Source organism: Bos indicus, chromosome 5, assembly GCF_029378745.1.
Source record: "Bos indicus isolate NIAB-ARS_2022 breed Sahiwal x Tharparkar chromosome 5, NIAB-ARS_B.indTharparkar_mat_pri_1.0, whole genome shotgun sequence".
Taxonomy (NCBI): domain Eukaryota; kingdom Metazoa; phylum Chordata; class Mammalia; order Artiodactyla; family Bovidae; genus Bos; species Bos indicus.
Window position 1 is genome coordinate 37,870,142 of NC_091764.1, and position 24,135 is coordinate 37,894,276.

At 38.7% G+C, this 24,135-nt stretch overlaps 1 long non-coding RNA gene across 1 annotated transcript in view; it reads right to left on the bottom strand.

The window, feature by feature from the left end:
- Positions 1–6,170: 6,170 nt before the first annotated feature.
- The window catches only part of LOC139183114 (uncharacterized), a 235,075-nt gene continuing 217,110 nt past the window's right edge, over positions 6,171–24,135 (bottom strand). Inside the window, exon 3 of the long non-coding RNA XR_011566597.1 lies at positions 6,171–14,973. This is a non-coding gene — a long non-coding RNA (uncharacterized lncRNA). The remainder of the gene's footprint in view (positions 14,974–24,135) is intronic.

The window sequence follows — 24,135 nt, forward strand, 5'->3', positions numbered from 1 at the left end:
CATATAGGTTTCTCAAGAGGCAGGTCAGGTGGTCTGGTATTCCCATCTCTTTCAGAATTTTCCACAGTTTATTGTGATCCACACAGTCAAAGGCTTTGGCATAGTTAATAAAGCATAAGTAGATGTTTTTCTGGAACTCTCTTGCTTTTTCAATGATCCAGCGGATGTTGGCAATTTAATCTCTGGTTCCTCTGCCTTTTCTAAAACAAGCTTGAACATCTGGTTCAAGTTGGTAACGTGAACTGTAAGTTCACAGTTCATGTATTGCTGAAGCCTGGCTTGGAGAACTTTGAGCACTACTTGACCAGCGTGTGAGATGAGTGCAATTGTGCGGTAGTTTGAGCATTCTTTGGCATTGCCTTTCTTTGGGATTGGAATGAAAACTGCCCTTTTCCAGTGGCCACTGCTGAGTTTTCCAAATTTGCTGGCAGATTGAGTGCAGCACTTTCACAGCATCATCTTTCAGAAGTTGAAAGAGCTCAACTGGAATGCCATCACCTCCACTAGCTTTGTTCGTAGTGATGCTTTCTAAGGCCCACTTGACTTCACATTCCAGGATGTCTGGCACTAGGTGAGTGATCACACCGTGATTATCTTGGTCATGAAGATCTTTTTTGTACAGTTCTTTGTATATTCTTGCCACCTCTTCTTAATATCTTCTGCTTCTGTTAGGTCCATACCATTTCTGTCCCTTATCGAGCCCATCTTTGCCTGAAATGTCCCCTGGTATCTCTAATTTTCTTGAAGAGATCTCTAGTCTTTCCCATTCTGTTGTTTTCCTCTATTTCTTTGCATTGATCGCTGAGGAAGGCTTTCTTATCTCTTCTTGCTATTGTTTAGAACTCTGTATTCAGATGCTTATATCTTTCCTTTTCTCCTTTGCTTTTCGCTTCTCTTCTTTTCACAGCTATTTGTAAGGCCTCCTCGGAGAAACATTTTGCTTTTTTGCATTTCTTTTCCATGGGAATGGTCTTGATCCCTGTCTCCTGTACAATGCCACGAACTTCATTCCATAGTTCATCAGGCATTCTATCTATCAGATCTAGTCCCTTAAATCTATTTCTCACTTCCACTATATAATCATAAGGGATTTGATTTAGGTCATACCTGAATGGTCTAGTGGTTTTCCCTACTTTCTTCAATTTAAGTCTGAATTTGGCAATAAGGAGTTTATGATCTGAGCCACAGTCAGCTCCCAGTCTTGTTTTTGCTGACTGTATAGAGCTTCTCCATCTTTGGCTGCAAAGAATATAATCAATCTGATTTCGGTGTTGACCATCTGGTGATGTCCATGTATAGAGTCTTCTCTTGTGTTATTGGAAGAAGGTGTTTGCTATGACCAGTGCATTTTCTTGGCAAAACTCTATTAGTCTTTGCCCTGCTTCATTCCGTATTCCAAGGCCAAATTTGCCTGTTCCTCCAGGTGTTTCTTGACTTCCTACTTTTGCATTCCAGTCCCCTATAATGAAAAGGACATCTTTTTTGGGTGTTAGTTCTAAAAGGTCTTGTAGGTCTTCATAGAACCATTCAACTTCAGCTTCTTCAGCATTACTGGTTGGGGCATAGACTTGGATTACTGTAATATTGAATGTTTTGCCTTGGAAATGAACAGAGATCATCCTGTCATTTTTGAGATTGCATCCAAGTACTGCATTTTGGACTCTTTTGTTGACCATGATGGCTACTCCATTTCTTCTAAGGGATTCCTGCCTGCAGTAGTAGATATAATGGTCATCTGAGTTAAATTCACCCATTCCAGTCCATTTTAGTTCACTGATTCCTAGAATGTCAATGTTCACTCTTGCCATCTCCTGTGTTGCCACTTCCAATTTGCCTTGATTCATGGACCTGACATTCCAGGTTCCTATGCAATATTGCTCTTTACAGTATCAGACCTTGCTTCTATCACCAGTCACATCCACAGCTGGGTATTGTTTTTGCTTTGGCTCCATCCCTTCATTCTTTCTGGAGTTATTTCTCCACTAATCTCCAGTAGCATATTGGGCACCTACTGACCTGGGGAGTTCCTCTTTCAATATCCTATCATTTTGCCTTTTCATACTGTTCATGGGGTTCTCAAGGCAAGAATACTGAAGTGGTTTGCTGTTCCCTTCTCCAGTGGACCACATTCTGTCAGACCTCTCCACCATGCCCGCCCGCCTTGGGTGGCCCCACAGGGCATGGCTTAGTTTCATTGAGTTAGACAAGGCTGTGGTCCTAGTGTGATTAGATTGACTCGTTTTCTATGATTATGGTTTCAGTGTGTCTGCCCTCTTATGCCCTCTTGCAACACCTATCGTTTTACTTGGGTTTCTCTTACCTTCGACGTGGGGTATCTCTTCACGGCTGCTCCAGCAAAGCACAGCCACTGCTCCTTACCTTGGACGAGGGGTATCTCCTCACTGCCACCCCTTCTGACCTTGAACGTGGAATAGCTCCTCTAGTACAAGATTAGAACAAATAATATCTACCCCATAAAGTAGCTCTATTGATTTAATTAAATGATGTTTAAACAACGGTTAGCAGACTATCTAGCAACCTAGTATCAATAAAGATTAGTAATTATTATTAACATAACCTCACTCCAGAAATTAGATCTCAGTGCCTCAAAGGATTTAAGAATCCTCCTTTTCTCCTTTTTTATACTGCATTTTTTTAATTTGCATTTAAATTTTTTAAAACTGCATTTAAAAAAAAAACTCAAAAATGCAAGGCTACCAAAAATCTCCAGCAGTAGGGAAGAGGGCATAGTTTAATTGTCACTAAAAGCACACCAGTGCCTAAACAAACACTTAACTTTTAAGTTGACCCTTGGGCACATAAGCATTTCATTTATTTCAAGGGACAAAATAAAAGCGTATTTAGAAATTCTAAAATATTATGTATAAATTTAAGAACAAGATAGCTATATCTTCAGAAAATATAAGGGCAAGATCACTTGTTTAAAATCACATGCATGCACTGAGTTCACAGTCCATCTCTCCACCATACTGTTTATCTGGCTATAATTTCTCTTTATTCACTGGGTGACTACACCCTATAAAAATGCTTAAAACCAAAATCCTTGTGTCTCCCCCTCTTTCCTTCTCACAAACACATTTGCCAAGAGACTTAAACAAGTGAGCAGGAATTTATGAACTCAGCTCTAAAATCAGTTACACCTAAGTAAGACACCCAGGCACCCAGACATTGTCTTCAAACCTCACCTTTATTAATTCTCAAAGGAAGGTTTCCCTGAGATACAATCAGGTGGCTTTAGACCATCATCTTCCCTATCTTTGCCAGATACTAGATGTCATTATTTATTATGAAGCATGTCCAGCTTACTTGCCTGGATGTTTTTGTTTTGATTGTAAATGGATTTGGCACACTGGGAAAGAGAGCTAAAGTGGTCAGCCAATCAAAACTAAAAGGTGAACAGCTGCAATAAGTACTATTCACCAGTTACTCTCTACTCTACAACCAGTACTCTGTCACCTCTGCACTGTGTGACTAATACAAATTAGAATTTGGAATGACACTTATACATTTTGTTTCCCTATTTGAAATCTGCTTTGAGAAACTTTCAGTCCAACATTAAGCTAGTAGAACTTCAGTGTGTTTCTGGTTTGAATATGACAAATGAAATAGCAAATCTCCTCTCACATTTTTATAAATCCCTGATGCAATTTTTGAAGCTTGAAAAATGATTTTGGAGTTTTTCATAAGCTCCTTATGAGACTCATTCTACAACTTTCCATAGTACCAAAAGAGGCTCTTAAGCCAGATGGATAGAAAGAAAATCTAGAAAGAAAGCATACAAAATCTAAAACAAAAGTACAAATCTCTGAATCATATAATACAACATCCAGTTTTCTTTTGAGTTGTGAGTTCACCATATGGAGATAATAAGGGGAAAATTCCAAATACAATCTCCATGAATTCTTTGTCTCTGGGGGCCTAAGATGTTAGTACATCCTTTCAAAAAGAAAAACTCAAAGGATAACTAATATCATACATAAAGTTAGTTGTTAAACGCAGAAGAACACAATACAATATTTTGTATATAAGCAGTTAAGAAACCTTAGTTGTTCCATGTAGAGGTAGTATTTACCAAACACACAAACAAAATTGGGCAAAAATTCAGGGCAATCTGAAAATACAAATCAAACAATACCAGTTAGGGCAAGAATTAAACATGATACCAACTAGGCCTGTTCTTGTTTAGGAATGTCAAAAGAAAGGATCTATAATAATTTTTTGGCTTTTCTTTAAAAGAAATTTTTTCTTCTTTGTTCTGTAAGGGGGAAAAAAACAATAATTAGCAAACCACAGATGAGAGTGACTTCTTTCATTTAACACAGGATATGCCACCCAAGACCACAATAGCATGCCCAATTTTTCCCCTTGGTTTTTTAAAACTCCAAACCACAAGGAAGGTGCAGTGAGTGGTCACTTAAAGTGCCTTAGGAAGCTCACTAAATAGGATGAAATATGACTTTGAGGGATATTATCAAGTTACCGCACCCAAAGAGACAACAAATACTTACAGAGCATCAATTCTGTGCAATACTCCTGGCTATGCTCAAGAGAATGAAAAGTATATGAGCTAAGTGCTTGCTTCTGTGGGAATTTGCAAACAAGTAGAAGAATAATGACCACAAATAAAAATAAATTGTGTACATAAATACTATCCAAAGTTGTAAAGAAGTGCAAAGCTTCAGCAAGGTTGTTTTTTGTTTTTAATGAAAACAGTTCATTTCCATTTGGATTTAACTCTCCACTCTCCCAAACACTGACCTCAGAGGTGAGGGCAAATGCTGCCTGGGGGATAGATGGGGACCTGAAGATTTGGAGACTCCCAGCACCAACAGGAACCCCTGGAAATGTGGAGGAATTCCCCTTCCATGCTGGACTCCCTGCAGAATATAAGCTTGTTGAGGGTAGATAGCATGTCAGCAATATTCACCACTCTTTCCCTAGAGCATAGTCAAATGCCTAGAACCTAGCAAGTGCTCAAGTAAAATTGTTACCACTCGTTAAACCATTTTGTGGAGGTGTTTGTGAAAACCACATAAGGTGACATAGGGCTAGTCAGGGTCACCATTGCACTTTCAATCGTCTAACCCACTTGGAGGGGAGAACAGGGCTCTGAAGAACTGAGGCTGGCAGAGGGATCATGTCATACTTGGATCCAAGATGCACTGAAGGTGCGATTAGGATACTTGTTTCTAATGGGTTACGTAAACAAACTAGTTCACAGGAACCAGGATGCGGATAAAGCAGAGAAGCATGAGAAAGAAAGAGTGCAGGGAAACAGAAAGAGGACTGGAAAAATGTCTGCGATGGGGTTGCAGCTGTGTGTGTGATGTGTGGGTGTACCACTATTATGAGAGAGCCAGAGATCATGAGGAAATTGACAGTTATTTTGTAACTCATCTCACATCAGACCGAGATGCATTCTGTAAGAATCAAAAGGCTTGAAAAGCATAATCTGAAAAATGTTAAGAAAACTGGAGGTGTAGTAAGGTGACTGATTACAATAAAAATATAGAAAAATCAACAGCATTCATTGGAATAAACAGTTAGAAAGTGTATTTGAAAAGATCCAAAAACAATAGCAACAAAAATTATAAAGCTAATAAAAATAGCTGATACATATTTCAAGGAAACTCCATTAAGTTAAAAGACAAGAATAAATGAAGAGAGATAGCATATTCCTGGTTAAGAAAACTTAACATTTTTAAATTATCAATTACTTCAAGGTAACCAATAATTTTGAAATAGTTTTAATCTATAATCAACCAAATATTTTTCATACTTGACAAACTCTAACATTCATCTGGAAAACAAAAGATAGAAAAGAGCTGAGAAATAATTTTAAAAAGAACAGTGAGTGGGAAATGTAATAAAATTTAAATCAATTAAAATACTTTATTTGTATAAATTTAAATAAATGAACAAATACAGAGTACAGAAGTTCACCAATTATATATAGAAATTTACAAATGACAATGTTGGATATGAGCTCAATAAGGAAATAGTTATTTTAAAAATGGTCTTAAAAAAATAAACTGTATATTTAGGAAAAATATTCAGATTCTAACCATATGCAGAAGTAATATCTTTTAAAAGTTTAATATAAAATGCTATTTTAAAAGAATACTTTTAAAATATTATAAAGTGCTTCACTCAATATGTCAGCAAATTTGGAAAACTCAGCAGGGCCCACAGACTAGAAAATTTCAGTTTTCATTCCAATCCCAAAGAAGGGCAATGCCAAAGAATGTTCAAACTACTGCATAACTGTGCTCATTTCACAAGCTACTAAAGCTAGCTCAAAATCCTAAGGCTAGCTCAAAATTCAAGCTAGGCTTCAGCAGTACATGAACTGAGAACTTCTGTATGTACAATCTGGGTTTCAAAGAGGCAGATGAACAAGAAATCAAATTGCCAGCATTCACTGGATCACAGAGAAAGGAAGGCAATTCCAGAAAAACATATACTTCTGCTTCATTGACTACACTAAAACCTTTGATTGTGTGTATCACAACAAACTTCATTCTTAAAGAGATGGGAAATTCTTAAAGAGACAGGAATTCTAGACCACCTTACCTACCTCCTGAGAAACCTGTATGGGGGTCAAGAAGGAACAGTCAGAACTGGACATAGAACAACTGACTGGTTCCAAATAGGAAAAGAAGTATTGTCACCTTGTTTATTTAACTCCTCTGCAGAGTACATAATGGGAAATGCCAGGCTGGATGAATCACAAGCTGGAATCAAGATTGCAGAGAATATCAACAAGCTCAGATATGCAGATGAAAATGAAAGTGAGTGTCACTCAGTTGTGTCCAACTTTTTGCAACTCCATGGACAGTAGCCTGCCAGATTCCTCTGTCCTTGGAATTCTCCAGGCAAGAATACTGGAGTGGATAACCATTCCCTTCTCCAAGGGATCATCCCTTCTCAGGGATTGAACCTAGGTCTCCTGCACTGCAGGCAGATTCTTTACCATCTGAGCCACCAGGAAAGCCCAAGATATGCAAATGATACCACTCTAATGGCAGAAAGTGAAGAACTATGGAGCCTCTTGATAAGAGGAGAGTGAAAAAGCTGGCTTAAAACTCAGCATTCAAAAAACCAAGATCATGGCATCTGGTCTCATCACTTCATGGCGAATAGAAGGGGGAAAAGTGGAAGCAGTGACAGATTTTATTTTCTTGAACTCCAAAATGTGGACAGTGACTGCAACTATGAAATTAAAGACACTTGCTCCTCAAAAGGAAAGTTATGACAAACCTAGACAGCGTATTAAAAAGCAGAGACATCACTCTGCCGACAAAGGTCTGTATACTCAAAGCTATGGTTTTTCCCATAGCCATGTACACATGTGAGAATTGGACCATAAAGAAGCCTGAGGGCCAAAGAATTGATGCTTTCAAACTGTGGTGCTGGAGAAGACTCTTGAAAGTCCCTTGGACTGCAAGGAGATTAAACCAGTCAACCCTAAAGGAAATCAGTCCTGAATATTCATTGGAAGGACAGATGCTGAAGCTGAAGCTCCAATATTTCAGCTACCTGATCCAAAGAGACAACTCACTGAAAAGACCCTGATGCTGGGAAAGAGGATCGCAAAAGGAGGGAGGGGGTGCAGAGGATGACATCATCAGATAGCATCACTGACTCAATGGACATGAATTTGAGCAAACTCCTGAAGATAGTGAAGGACAGGGAAGCCTAGCATGCTGCAGTACATGGGGTCACAAAGAGTGGGACATGAATTAGTGACTAAACAACAACAGCAACTATAGTGAAGAACGCCTTCCCAAGCAAAACACAATACCCTTAAGTCAGATAAGAAAAGAATAAGAGATTTGAGTATCTAAATATTTACTTCCATACAATTGAAGAAACCATAAATTTAAAAGGTGAACTACAGACTGTAATGCAATATATATAACACAAGCAACTAGAATAAAAGTGTTCAGGAAGTAATTTCTAAAAAATCAATATGAAAAGTTAAGCAGCCAGGAAGAATGAAATGAACCAAGTATGTGAAAAAGCAATTCACAGCAGAAATATAAATGCCTAGTAAATTTTGAAAAGACAATAAATGTCACCTCTGATCAGGAAAATGCTTTTGAACTGTGGTGTTGGAGAAGACTCTTGAGAGTCCCTAGGACTGCAAGGAGATCCAACTAGTCCATTCTAAAGGAGATCAGTCCTGGGTGTTCATCGGAAGGACTGATGCTAAAGCTGAAACTCCAATACTTTGGCCACCTTATGCGAAGAGTTGACTCATTGGAAAAGACTGTGATGCTGGGAGGGATTGGGGGCAGGAGGAGAAGGGGACAATAGAGGATGAGATGGCTGGATGGCATTACTGACTCTATGGACATGAGTTTGAATGAACTCCGGGAGTTGGTGATGGACAGGGAGGCCTGGCGTGCTGCAATTCATGGGGTCACAAAGAGTCGAACATGACTGAGCAACTAAACTGAACTGAACTGATCAGGAAAGTTAAATGAAAGAAACAAAATATCATCTTTCACCTACTTGATTAGCATAAATTAGATTGATTATGAATAACCAGTTTTATCAGGATGTTGGTATAGGAAAGACTCATCTCATTGGTAGAATTTTTAATTAAATCCCTCTTTAAGAATGGTAACTTAGTAGTTTTTATTTCTTAAAACATATACACCTTAGATCCTTAAGTTCTACTTCTCAGAATCTAGTCTAAAGGAGGACTGAGTCTCTATAGGGAAAGTTTTTGTTGAATTATTTGAATAATAAATTTTGTGAGACTACATTATCAGATAAGACTTCAAATTATGAATAGGTTGGATTTATGGCAGGATGAAAATAGTCTTCAGCTGTTTCATAAGATTTTTGCCTTTCCCACTGATTTGGGAAGTTACCTAATTCCCACAGAATGTGTAGTTCCAGCTGTATCAAAGGCAAAAGTTTAAATACAAGCAAGGATCAAAGTAGAGAGTTAATCTGTGCTGATTCAAGAGTGGTAGCCCTCAGGGAGACAAAGGCTACATCAGAACAGAGTCCCTTCCACTCATGTAATATGGATAGAACAAACTTAAAGAGATGAGACAGGACAGATGGAGGTGGTGATGACAGTCAGAGGACGTCCATTCAGAGTTAAACACAGAATCAAAGAACACAGTGCATATGCTTAGTCGCTCAGTCATGTCTGACTCTTTGTGACCCCATGGACTGTAACCTGCCAGGCTCCTTTGTCTATGGGGATTCTCCAGGCAAAAGACTGAAGTGGATTGCCATGCCCTCCTCCAAGGGATCTTCCCAACCCAGGGATCGAACCCAGGTCTCCCGTACTGGAGGTAGATTCTTTACCACCTGAGCCAACAGGGAAACCCAAAGAACACAGTAACTAGTGAAAATTTGTCATCAAGTTAGGTGGCTGATGATAGATGGACCACTTGTGTCCCAAGGACAGGTAAATGGTGATGGGGCATTCAGACCCAGAAAATATGCAGGGATTCCAGCAAGCAGCTGACCTCGGGGGGCTGTGATATTCAGAGGGCCCATGCACAGGACCAACACTCTGGGATAGGATCCCAACAAGACAGTCAATCATAGTCTGAGAAGGACAAAAAAGGTCATCAGTAGACCACCCAGTCAGGGGCATGGCTGTAAGGCAGAGATTTCCCACTGAGAGCAATTTCCCGCACTGGGAACGTTAAGCAGTGGTTGGAGACACTTTAGTTGTCATACTTGAAGAGGGTACCAGTGCATCTAATGGGTAGAGTCCAGGCAAGCTGCCACACACCCTACAATCTACAGGCAGCAGAGAATTTTCTTCCCAGAATAATGCCATCACTGAGAAACCCTAGTATAGGGAACAGGAAAAACACCTATAGGAACTAAGACACAAAATCAAAGACTGGGAGTTAATCATAGAACAAAGCAGAAATGTGGACCTGAAACAGGACTAATTCAACAAAAATGAGTTGATCATCAAACTAGGTTCTTTAGTTTCCTCCTGATTAGGGAGCATGTAGGTCTTAGGATTTTAAGTGGAAAACAATCTGGGGGCTTATTCTTGTTTTACCACTTACTAGCTTGAGAGACTTGGGCAATTGATTTAATCTTTCACACCTCAACGTCCTTTTCTATAAAATAGGGATAATAGTACCATCAGAGGCATTACTTTGCCAACAAAGTAGTCATAGTCAAGGCTATGGTTTTTCCTGTGGTCATGTATGGATGTGAGAGTTGGACTGTGAAGAAGGCTGAGACCCGAAGAATTGATGCTTTTGAACTGTGGTGTTGGAGAAGACTCTTGAGAGTCCCTTGGACTGCAACGAGATCCAACCAGTCCATTCTGCAGGAGATCAGCCCTGAGATTTCTTTGCAAGGAATGATGTTAAAGCTGAAACTCCAGTACTTTGGCCACCTCATGCGAAGAGTTGACTCATTGGAAAAGACTCTGATGCTGGGAGGGATTGGGGGCAGGAGGAGAAGGGGACGACAGAGGATGAGATGGCTGGATGGCATGACTGACTCGATGGACGTGAGTCTGAGCGAACTCCGGGAGTTGGTGATGGACAGGGAGGCCTGGTGCACTGCGATTCACGGGGTCGCAAAGAGTGGGATACAACTGAGCGACTGAACTGAACTGAACACTCAGAATTACTACAAAAGGAAAATAGGATTATGCATAAGTGTTCCTAACACTTTGGCCAATTTATATTACATGGGTGATAATTAATAGTTGTAGAAGGGGGCCAAACAGCTAAACTTGGTGGGAATTTTTTTTTTAAGGGAAAAAAACAGAAAAGAAGTGAAGGAGGGCATTATTAGCCCAAGCCACCCCCAAATTATCTGGCAGAGGGTTTTCAAAAAAAAATTTTTTTTCAGGAATTAGATTTACTTAACACCAAAGTTTTTTCATGGGTTCACCAAGAAATGTGAACACCAGAAACAATGTTCTTTGATAAATTTGTTTAAAGTGTTCAATCTTTAGATACCTATAAGAAGGCTAAACCACCTCTTTCCTAAAGTGACTAGTCGCAGTATTCTGTTCTCAGCCCTGTATTCTGAAACATTCTGAGCCTGATAGTTTTCCTTACTAAATCAAACCTATCCTGGTGTATACTCAATCTCCCTTCTCAAGACATTACCATACAATACTGGACTATATGCTTGAGTATCAACCACAGAAGAATTAAGGACTGTGAACCAAAAAGACCCTGCTTGTCTTATTCTAATGCATGATTAATTTTCTGGAATTTACATAATGAGAAACAAAAAGGAAAACAAAATGAGAGGAAGTGGAAAGTCATTGTATTATATATTTGTCCCTAAAAGTAGTTTGGCTGGGACTTCCAACCCTCTGTTAATTCCTCAGATTAAAAAAAAAAAAAAACCCATCACCATGTGCTGAAACCTCATCATTGTACAGATGCCAAAAGAGAAAAAATTACAACAAGATCCAGCACCTAGGATACCATCTGGGCAAGAAGACTCAGTAGGATTCCTTTCTACAAAATGTTTTACTTCCCTTCAGCCTGGACCCTAAAGACAGAACTTAGAAAAGCTCCCAAGTGGTGTCTCCTGAGTTAGAGAAAAGAAATATTGACATCACCAAAGATGGAAGTTTTTATATATGTGAGTAGATGTGGGTATTTGGGAAAATGTGCCAGTTCACCCAATCGCATTTATGTGTATTCTTAAGCATGACAATTTAAGATTCAGGGAAACAGGGCCATATCTGAGCATCATGATCACCTCATGAGCTCAATTGCTTCAGGTGTCCTGTTTACCATCCTTGGAATGTTAAGGGAATGAAAGGTAACAAGCTTCTTGGCCTGCTGATTATTTTCCAGGAAAAGAGAAAATGAGTCTAATATTGGATGACATCTTTGATAATGATAATTGGGATCTGTAGCTTTACCACCTGGTTTCATAAATATTAATCTCATCTGAGCTCAATGAGCACTTAACAACTTTCATAAAACTAAGGCTCAGAGAATTTAAGCAACTCATTCAAGGTCACACAGGTAGAAAATAATGAAGAAAAGACTCATACCCCGATCCAAATGATTTTCACATCCCATTCTTGTGATTCCATACATCATACTACTTCCTGGCATGTTCTCCTCCAGTCAAGAAATTAAGAAGAAGAGGGAAAAGAGGCCTGTCTACCTAAAACCTTGTCCTCCACCCTTTCTACTGCAGCTTCAGGAGGGGGCATTTCCCAGCTTGCCACATTTTACCACCACCACAGAAGGACTTCATGATGTAATCCCGGCTCTTGTTCACACAGGGAATGCTGCTTTCTGAGGGTTAGCTTAACTGTGAAATAATTTATATCACTATACCATACCCAGTTCATAATTTGTACCCCAAAATGAAATGACTTAGATTTCCTTATTACTGTTTCTTGTTGTTTCAGTCACTAAGTCATGTCTGACTCATTTGCAACTCTATAGGCTGTAACCCACCAGGCTCCTCTGTCCATGGGATTTCCCAGGTAAGAATATTAGAGTAGGTTGCCATTTCCTTCTCCAGAGTATCTTCCTCACCCAAGGATTGAACCCACATCTCCTGCATTGGCAGGCGGATTCTTTTACCACTGAACCACCAGGGAAGCCCCATCTTATTATTTTTAGTCTTCATCTCTACACTTAGAAAAAATTTGAAGAAGGAAAACTTTGAATTGTGTCCAGATAGTTATTTTATTTTGAAAAATAACTCTTTAATAGTGTATGTATATTGTATACATATATAAAGAATTCAACATTTGGGAGAAACATCTGTGTGGGCATCTTCAAATTTGTGTGTATGTGTGTGTCTATGTCTGTGTGTGTATGCAGAGAATCAATTCAACCTACTTTCACAGTGCAAAAATATTTCAGAATATAAATACAAATCCCAAAGTTCAAAGTGAAAAATCACTTGTTTTTAATCAGAGTAGTAATGACAAACCTTTGACATATGAAATATCACAGATAATTGTTTAAGAAGTTGCCATTAAACTATATACTTATTTAGAACAATTTCTCTTTATGGAAATTATATTTAACTCTTCAAGGAATCTTCTCAGTTTCCTTTGGTGCCAAATTATGAAATAAATGAGTGATTATAGGCAATAGCAGAGTTGCAAATTATAATTGTTATGGTAATGACAGATTCATAATCTTTGACATAATAATAACTTCTGTAACTTATAGGGTAATATTCATCTTCAAAGCATTAGCTAATTAATGCTTAAAAGTATCCTTCCAATCGTATGAATAAGCAGAATCTTCAGGCCCTATTGACTCTCTATATACTTTCTATTCACTGATTAATTTCTACTTAAATAACTTGAAAAATAACTGACAAATCATCTAACATGATAATAAAATCTGAAAATCATTTTTTCTGGCTTTAGGAAGACAAAATGTTTCTAAGTTATCTTTGTTTCAGTTACCTCTATTATTTGGAGAGTATACTATCCAGACCCATCCTTAATTCTTCTCATTGTCTGGGCTTATATTCTGTAAAGGGAGAGACATTAGCCTTCAACAGCCAAAGTGAGAGCTGAATTGCCTTAGCTACACAGGACACAAGCTACTGGTCTAACTACTCTCAAACCCACATCCACACAAAATGTGCCATGTAGGTTTAAAGGAATAAGAAATCATTGTTATCATATCAGGATCAATTCAAAATGCCCCATCCACTTCTCCCTTTTTTATTTTTATGAATATGACAGTAATTATTTATTAAACATTTATCAGTCACTAGAAAAATGTCTTAAGGACTCCATGTACATTAGCTTACTTCATAATTATAAAAACCCTAAGATGTTGATACTATCACTATATTTATTATTTTTATAATATCATCATCATCAATACATACATACATGTAAGCAAATAAAGTATTGAGTCTCAGGGAAGTTTAATAATTTCCAAAAGAAGAGACAGAGCTGAGAGAGAAAGCCAGACCCACCTGATCCCAAAGCCCAGTATCCTAACCAGTGCACCAGTGGTTCTCAAACATATGCAGGCATCAGAATCACTGATTAAAACAGAGATTCCTGCATGGCCCCTTTCCACCATTTCTGATTGAGTAGCTCTGGGGGAGGAGGTCCCAAGAATTTGCATTTCTAATGAGTTCCCAGGTAACAATGATCACACTATAATCCACTAATTAATGCTAAAATAGTGGTACTTCTTCCCATGGATGGCCCTGTCAAATAATTTGAAAAAGGAGTGTTCAGTGGTGTTGGCCATTGCTTACAGAAAAGTAAAAATCAGGTGCTAGTACTCAAATAGACATGTTTATCATAAAAAAATACCAGTCCTGTGTAAGTGTTTTTAAGAGAGCCTCCTTCCCTCATTTATCAAATCCATAGGGCAGAGACTTCCCCAAATTATGCCATTCTTTTCTCTGAAATGTCTTTAGCCACTTGTTCACTCCCCTGAAGGCAAGAGCATCACAGTTCTTCCATTTTCTGAATCCCACTTTGGACATCCCCAGTCAGGACTACTGCTGATTTTGCACAGCTTGCGCATAAAACTGGAACAGCAAGGATTCTGCCACCCTTTCCAAACCTGGGGGCCCTTTTCCCTGTCACTTAACATGAGTTTGCTCTTCATCCCATAGGTTCAAGAACTGAGCTCATGATTTATTGCCATGGTAAATTTGCTTATGCTAAAATCTATGCCAAGTCTAAGCTTGGAATAAGACTTTATGGGCCAAGTAGTAAATCCCATAAAATCAGAGTTTAAAATGGAAAATGTTATTCAGACTAATTATGGGTCATGCAATTGGGCATTACTATAGCACATTTCTCTTAAACATTATCCCAAATGAGGCCATCAGAAGAACATATGTGCTGCATACCTAGTCCAAATTCTTGGTCAGTAAGTGGAACAAGCTTTCAGTGGCAAAGGGGAGTAGCTGTCACCACCATCCCCGGGAGGTTCCTCATTAGACAGCCATGCGGTGAGCCTTCTCATGCTGCAAACAAAGGACAGAGGATAACAAGCTTTCCTTTTAAAGTATGGGGGCAAAGAAAAAGAGAATGGGACAAAACAGAAGAAATGACTCGTAAGTCAGGAAAAAACTTCTCGTAGGAAATCTTTTAAAAACCATTTTGAATAAAAATAAACTTTCTATGAATTCAAGAGTTGAAAAGATTTAATTTCTGGGATCCAAACATATTAAATGTATGAGAACTGTTTACTATAATGGTTACAATTGGTATAATTGTATTGACAGGCTATTATTTGTGTTCAATTTTACCTCAGGTGAAACAATAGCTTCATGAACAAATCCTAAAGTCCAAGATGACTGATTATACTCTGAGTGATGAAATGAGTTCTAAGTTTGAAATGTTCTTTCCTGCACCCAAAATGTATGGATGGGATCTTCACTGATAATTCTTGTTACTCATAACAAATCAGTCTACATTTCCAAGTAAACTTATTTTCATTCTATGGTTTTATTAAAAAGATGCATTGAACAGGGGGAGAGAAAAAAAAAAAAAAACCTTTGTTTAAAAATCTTTAAGGAGAGGATCAAAATGGCAGAGTAGGAGAACACACCTCCCCACACAAATACATCAAAAATACATACATATGTGGAACTGGAAACTGTCAGAAAGGTCCTATACAACCAAAGCTATGAGATCCACACATAATTAAGTAGGAAGGGAAGAAGTAATCAGGTCAAGACCTAGGCCCCTGGGAGGGGACCTACTCTCAGGAGTAAGCAGTCAAGAGACAGCTTAGGCACCTCAGTCCTGGGCTTCTACACAGGAGAGATGAGCTCCCTTGGCTGGTTGGAGGAACCCCCGAACTAACAGGAGGGCTGTGGGAAGACTGAATCTCACTTACAAGGAGCACACGTGCTGGCTTATGCCTGAGGAGGGGTGGAGAGGAATATTTAAGGACTTTTGCAGTAGCTGCCAGGTTTCTAATGAATGCCCCAGCTGGTGCCCCAGTCCAAGCCAAGCGAACACTCCAGACCAACTTACTGCACATCACACAACAGCATTGGATCTAGGACTACCATGACCAAGGAGAAAGATCAACTGCAGAAGGCAAGGGCAGCTCAATCCTAGGGCAGCGTCTAGGAGGGGTGACAGCCACCATTGTTGATGCTCACTCAAGAGGAACATCAAAAGCAACCCAGATCTATGGCACTGGCCACTCCATCACAGCTCACACTCCGATATATGCTGAGAGTCCATAGGGGACCCACCTGCCCTGTGGTGTGGTTCCAAACAAGGCAGAGGTGGCAGAAGTTGGGGGCAACAATAGGCTGTGAGGGACAAAAGGAACTGAGACCCACTGTATCTGAGCCTGTACAGCCAGTGCATAGTAGACAGCTTGGTACTCTGTTGAGACCAATGTGAGCTGAGAGCCCAAAGAGGCGCCCCTTGCCTCTGCACTATTCCCCTCTGGGGCAAGGGTCCTGGTTCTGGGAGGGAAGAAAGCACACAGTTAAAGGGAACAGAGCCCGCATGGGCTCAGTGCTCAGAGCTTCTGCTCCAGCAACTTGGGATGAGAACCCACACCCAACTGGGTGGTGACAGCCACTGGGCAAGGGAAAACCCTGCCTCACACTGACCTCCAACTCTACCTACTTGACCTCCAGTTCCAGCTCCTACCAAGATGATAGCTGCCAGCACACTCTGAGGAAAGACATAACTTGCATCCATGTCATATCCAGTTCTCTCACCAAAGGCACTGGAAAACAGTATAGGAACACTGCCACATAAGAACACCCCTTCAAGACCACAATAGGTAACCTGTTTCACCTAAACTCAAAGACGTAAAGAGAGTTAAGCAAGATGAAAAGACACAGGAACCGGTCTCAATTGAAAGAGCAAGAGAAAACCTTTGAAAAACAAATAATGAAACAGAAATAAACAATTTGACAGATAAAGAATTCAAAGCTTTAGACATAAGAACACTAACTGAATTTCAGAAAGGAATAGATAAACTCAGTGAGCATTTCAACATGTTAAGCATTTCAGCAACATGTCATAATTAAAATGACAAAAGTTAAAGATACGACAGTTCTAAAGCAGCAAGAGAAAAATCAAGTCATATACAAGAGAATCCTCATAAGACTATCAGCTGATTTCTCTGCAGAAACTTTGCATGCCAGAAGGGAGTAGCATGATATATTCAAAGTTCTGGGGGAAAAAAAAGCACAACAAGGATACTCTGCCCAACAAGATTATCATTTAGAATAGAAAGAGAGATGAAGAACTTCTCAGACAAGGAAAAATTAAATGAGTTCAGCAATACCAAACCTGCCTTAAAATAAAGGTTAAAGGATCTTCTCTAAATTGAAAAAGAAAGGGAAAATCCCACTAAGAAAGGATATATAATAATATAATAAAGACTGAGGATCAACCACTTAAATAAGCTAGTATGAAGAATAAAAGACAAAAAAATTATAATAGCAACTCTGAAGAGTCAAGAAAAAACACAATGATGTAAAATATGACATCAAATTGAAATATGAAATAAGATGCAGGGAAGGGGAGTCAAAATTGTAGACTTTTTAGAATGCATTTAAACTTTTTAAAACACTACCAATTTAAGACAAATAGATACAGTTTTATGTCAACATATATGAACCCCATGGTCCACAATTCACAAACCTACAACATATACACAAAAAAAGAAAAAAAAAGGAACCTAAACATACTACTAAGAAAATTATAAAATTTCAAGGGAAGAAACAAAAAGAACAGAAAATTATGAAAAAAACAGAAAAAAAAAATAAAATATACATGCTATGCTATGCTAAGTCACTTCAGTCATGTCCGACTCTGTGTGATCCCATAAACGACAGCCCACCAGTCTCCCTGTCCCTGGGATTCTCCAGGCAAGAACACTGGAGTGGGTTGCCATTTCCTTCTCCAATGCATGAGAGTGAAAAGTGAAAGTGAAGTCGCTCAGTCATGTCCGACTCCTAGCAACCCCATGTACTGCAGCCTACCAGGCTCCTCCGTCCATGGGATAAAATATACATATGTATTGATAAATAAAAATAATAAAATATGTACATACATATCAATCATCACTTTAAATGGCAATTAACTCATTGGTCCAGTCAAAAGATATAGAGTGACTGACTGGATACAAAAAAAAAAAAATGACCCATTGAGATGTTGCCTACAAGAGGCTCACTTTAGGACTAAAAACACACACAATCTGAAACTGAGGGTATGGCAAAAGGTATTTCATGCAAATGAAAACAATAAGAAAATGGAGTAGCAAAATTCATGTCAGACAAAATAGGCTTTCAAACAAAGGCTATAACAAAACACAAAGAAAAGCATTATATAACTATAAAGGGATCAATATAAGAAGAGGATAATACATTTGTTAACATATGTGTACCTCAAATAGGAGCACCTAAATATAGAAAGCAAATATCAACAGACAGAGAAAAATTGACGATAATACAATTATACTAGGAGGCCTGAACATCCTACTGACATGAATGGACAGAGCATACAGATAGAAAATTAACAAGGAAAAAGTGGTTTTAAGTGACACATAAACCCATTAGACAATAACTACAGGATATTCCATCCAAAAATAGCAGAATACACATTCTTTTCAAGTGTACATGGAATGTTCTCCAGGATAGATCATATGCTGTGCACAAAACAAATCCCAACAAATCTAAGAGGATAGAAATTACATCAAGCCTTTTTTCCAACCACCACAGTATGAAACTAGAAATCAATCACAGAAAGATAAAAGGGAAAAGTACAACCACATGAAGAGTAAACAGCACACTATTTAAAAAAATCAATAAGTCAATGCAAAAAATCAAAGAGCAAGTCAGAAAAAAAAAACCTCAAGACAAATAAAAATGAAAACACAACTTTTCAAAATCTATGGAATATAGTAAAAGCAGTTCTAAAAGGGAAGTTTATAGCAATATAGGCCTTCCTCAAGAAACAAAAATCATCTCAAATAAACAATCTAACCTACCATTTAAGTGAATTAGAAAAATACAAACAAGCAAAGCCCAAAGTTAGCAGGAGGAAATATCAGAGAGGAAATAAATAAAATAGAGACCAAAAAACAATAGTGAAGCTCAGTGAAACTAAGAGCTGGTGTTTTTTTTTTTTGAAAAGGTAAATAAAACTGATAAACCTTTAGCCAGGCTCACCAAGAAAAAAGAGAGAGAGGACCCAAAAAAACAAGAAATAAAAGAGAAGAAATAACAACTGATACCACAGAGACACAAAAAAATCATAAGAGAACACTATGAATGATTATATATCAGCAAAGTAGACAACCTAGAAGAAACAGACAAATTTTTATAAACTTACAACAAGACTGAATCAAGAAAAAGTAATTTGAACAGACTGATCACTAGTAATGAACTTAAATTTGTGATTTAAAAAGCTCCCAGCAAACAAAAGCCCAGGACCAAATGACCTCAAAGGAAAATTCTACCAAACTTATAAAGAACAGCTAATACCTCCTCTTCTCAAACTACTCCAAAAAACTGACAAAGAGGGAACACTCCCAAAATCATTCTACAAGACCATAATTACTTTAATGCCAAACTAGACTCTACAAAAATAAATAAATAAGAGGCCAATATATTTGATGAATATAGCTGCAAAAATCCTCAACAAAATATTTGCAAACTAAATTCAACAATATATAAAAATGTTCCTAAACCATTAGATCAAGTTTGAGTTATTCTAGGAATGCAAAGACAGTTCACTACTCACAAATTAATCAACATGACACACTGCATTAACAACAGGAAGGATTAAAATCACAAGATCATCCCAATAGACATATATAAAGCATTTGATAAAATTCAACATCCATTCAAAATAAAAACTCTAATCAGAGTGGGTATAGAGGGAACGTATCTCAATATCAGTTCAGTTCAGTTCAGTCACTCAGTCATGTCCAACTCCTTGCAACCCCATGAACCACAGCACGCTAGGCGTCCCTGTCCATCACCAACTCCCAGAGTCCACCCAAACCCGTGTCCACCGAGTCAGTGATGCCATCCAACCATCTCATCCTATGTCATCCCCTTCTCCTCCTGCCCTCAATCTTTCCCAGCATTAGGGTCTTTTCAAATGAGTCAGCTCTTTGCATCAGGTAGCCAAAGTATTGGAATTTCAGCCTCAACATCAGTCCTTCCAATGAATACCCAGGACTGATATCCTTTAGGATGGACTGGTTGGATCTCCTTGCAGTGCAAGGGACTCTCAGGAGTCTTCTCCAACACCACAGTTCAAAAGCATCAATTCTTCGGCACTCAGCTTTCTTCACAAGTCCAACTCTCACATCCATACATGACCACTGGAAATACCACAGCCTTGACTAGATGGACCTTTGTTGGCAAAGTAATGTCTCTGCTTTTTAATATGCTATCTAGGTTGGTCATAACTTTCCTTCCAAGGAGTAAGCGTCTTTTCATTTCATGGCTGCAGTCACCATCTGCAGAGATTTTGGAGCCCCAGAAAATAAAGTCTGACACTGTTTCCACTCTTTCCCCATCTATTTCCCATGAAGTGATGGGACCAGATGCCATGATCTTAGTTTTCTGAATGTTGAGCTTTAAGCCAACTTTTTCACTCTCCACTTTCACTTTCATCAAGAGGCTTTTGAGTTCCTCTTCACTTTCTGCCATAAGGGTGGTGTCCTCTGCATATCTGAGGTTATTGATATTTCTCCCAGCAATCTTGATTCCAGCTTGTGTTTCTTCCAGGCCAGCGTTTCTCATGATGTACTCTGCATATAAGTTAAATAAGCAGGGTGACAATATACAGCCTTGATGTACTCCTTTTCCTATTTGGAACCAGTCTGTTGTGCCATGTCCAGTTCTAACTGTTGCTTCCTGACCTGCATATAGATTTCTCAAGAGGCAGGTCAGGTGCTCTGGTATTCCCATCTCTTTCAGAATTTTCCACAGTTTATTGTGATCCACACAGTCAAAGGCTTTGGCATAGTTAATAAAGCAGAAGTAGATGTTTTTCTGGAACTCTCTTGCTTTTTTAATGATCCAGCGGATGTTGGCAATTTAATCTCTGGTTCCTCTGCCTTTTCTAAAACAAGCTTGAACATCTGGTTCAAGTTGGTAACGTGAACTGTAAGTTCACAGTTCATGTATTGCTGAAGCCTGGCTTGGAGAACTTTGAGCACTACTTGACCAGCGTGTGAGATGAGTGCAATTGTGCGGTAGTTTGAGCATTCTTTGCCATTGCCTTTCTTTGGGATTGGAATGAAAACTGCCCTTTTCCAGTGGCCACTGCTGAGTTTTCCAAATTTGCTGGCATATTGAGTGCAGCACTTTCACAGCATCATTTCAGGCTTTGAAAGAGCTCAACTGGAATGCCATCACCTCCACTAGCTTTGTTCGTAGTGATGCTACCTCAGGCCCACTTGACTTCACATTCCAGGATGTCTGGCTCTAGGTGAGTGATCACATCATCGTGATTATCTGTGTTGTGAAGATCTTTTTTGTACAGTTCTTCTGTGTATTCTTGCCACCTCTTCTTAATATCTTGTGCTTCTGTTAGGTCCATACCATTTCTGTCCTTTATTAAGTTCATCTTTGCATGAAATGTTCCCTTGGTATCTGTAATTTTCTTGAAGAGATCTCTAATCTTTCCCATTCTATTTTTTCCCTCTATTTCTTTGCATTGATCACTGAGGAAGGCTTTCTTATCTCTCCTTGCTATTCTTTGGAACTCTGCATTCAAATGGGAATATCTTTCCTTTTCTCCTTTGTTTTTCACTTCTCTTCTTTTCATAGCTATTTGTAAGGCCTCCTCAGAGAGACATTTTGATTTTTTTTTTTTGCATTTCTTTTTCTTGGGGATGGTATTGATCCCTGTCTCCTGTACAATGTCATGAACCTCCATCCATAGTTCATCAGGTACTCTATCAGATCTAGTCCCTTAAATGTATTTCTCACTTCCAGTGTATAGTCATAAGGGATTTGATTTAGGTCATACCTGAATGGTCTAGTAATTTTCTCCAATATAATAATATCTCAATATAATAAAGGCCATTTGTGACAACACAGCTAACACCATACTCAACAGTATAAAGCTGAAAACCTCTCCTCTAAATTAAGAACCAAAACAAGGATGCTCACTCTCACCCACCACTTCTATTTAACATTGTGTTGAAAAGCCTAGCCACAACAATCAGATAAGAAAGGAAATAAAAGTCATCAAAATTGAAGGAAAGGGCTCACCAAGTGGTGGTAATGGTAAAGAACCTGCCGGCTAATGCAAGAAATGTAAGAGATACAGATCCGTCCCTGGGTTGGGAGGATCCCCTGGAGGAGAACATGGCAACCCACTTCAGAATTCTTACTGGAAGAATCCCGAGGACAGAGAAGCCTGGTGGGCTATAGTCCATGGGGCTGCACAGAGTCAGACACGACTGAAGAGACTTAACATGCACAAACTGAAAGGGAAAATAAAGCTACCACTATTTGCACATGACATTATTCCATGTATAGAAAACCCTAAAGTCTCCACTGAAAAATAATTAGAACCAATAAATGAACTCAGCAAAATTGCAGAATACAAAATTAATATGCATAAATCTTTTAATTTTACGTACACTACTAATGAACTATCATAAAGAGAAAGCAAAAAGTAATCTCATTTAAAATAGCATCAAAGAAAAATAAATAAAATACCAAGGAATTAACCAATGAGGTGAAAAACCTATCCTCTGAAAACTATAAAACATTGATGAAGGAAATTAATGATACAACAAATGGAAAGATATTCCACACTCTTGGGTTGGAAAAATGAATATTGCTAAAATGCCCTTACTATACAAGGCAATCTACAGATTTAATGCAATCAAAATATTATGACATTTTTCATAGAACTAGAACAAATAATCCTAAAATTTATGTAAAACCACAAAAGACCCCAAATTGCCAAAGAAATCTTTAAAAGAAAAGAACAAAATGACATATCATGGGCCCTGATCAGACTATACTACAAAGCTTTAGTAATCAAAACAGTATGGTAGGTACTGACATAAAAACAGACACACAGATAGTGGAACAGACTAGAGATCCCAGAAACAAACCACACACCTGTCATCAATTAATCTATGACAAAGGAGGTGAGAATATACAATGGAGAAAAGACAGTCTCTTCAATAAATGGTGCTGGGAAACTGGAGAGCCACATGTAAAACAATATTAGAACATTTTCTCACACTACATACAAAAAATAAACTCCTAAATGTAAGACCTGAAACCATATGGTTTCTAGAAGAGAATATATGCAGGACATTTTTTGACATCAGATCAGTCACTCGGTCATGTCCGACTCTTTGTGACCCCATGAATCACAGCACGCCAGGCCTCCCTGTCCATCACTAACTCCTGGAGTTCACCCAGACTCACATCCATCGAGTCAGTGATGCCATCCAGCCAACTCATCCTCTGTCATCCCCTTCTCCTTCTGCCCTCAATCCCTCCCAGCATCAGAGTCTTTTCCAATGAGTCAACTCTTCGCATGAGGTGGCCAAAGTACTGGAGTTTCAGCTTTAGCATCATTCCTTCCAAAGAACTCCCAGGGCTGATCTCCTTCAGAATGGACTGGTTGGATCTCCTTGCAGTCCAAGGGACTCTCAAGAGTCTTCTCCAACACCACAGTTCAAAAGCATCAATTCTTTGGTGCTCAGCCTTCTTCACAGTCCAACTCACACATCCATACATGACCACAGGAAAAACCATAGCCTTGACTAGATGGACCTTTGTTGGCAAAGTAATGTCTCTGCTTTCCAATATGCTATCTAGGTTGGTCATAACTTTCCTTCCAAGGAGTAAGCATCTTTTAATTTCATGGCTGCAATCACCATCTGCAGTGATTTTGGAGCCCAGAAAAATAAAGTCTGACACTGTTTCCACTGTTTCCCCATCTATTTCCCATGAAGTGATGGGATCGGATGCCATGATCTTCATTTTCTGAATGTTGAGCTTTAAGCCAACTTTTTCACTCTCCACTTTCACTTTCATCAAGAGGCTTTTTAGTTCCTCTTCACTTTCTGCCATAAGGGTGGTGTCATCTGCATATCTGAGGTTATTGATATAACATACAATTTTTTGACATAAATTGTAGCAATATTTTTT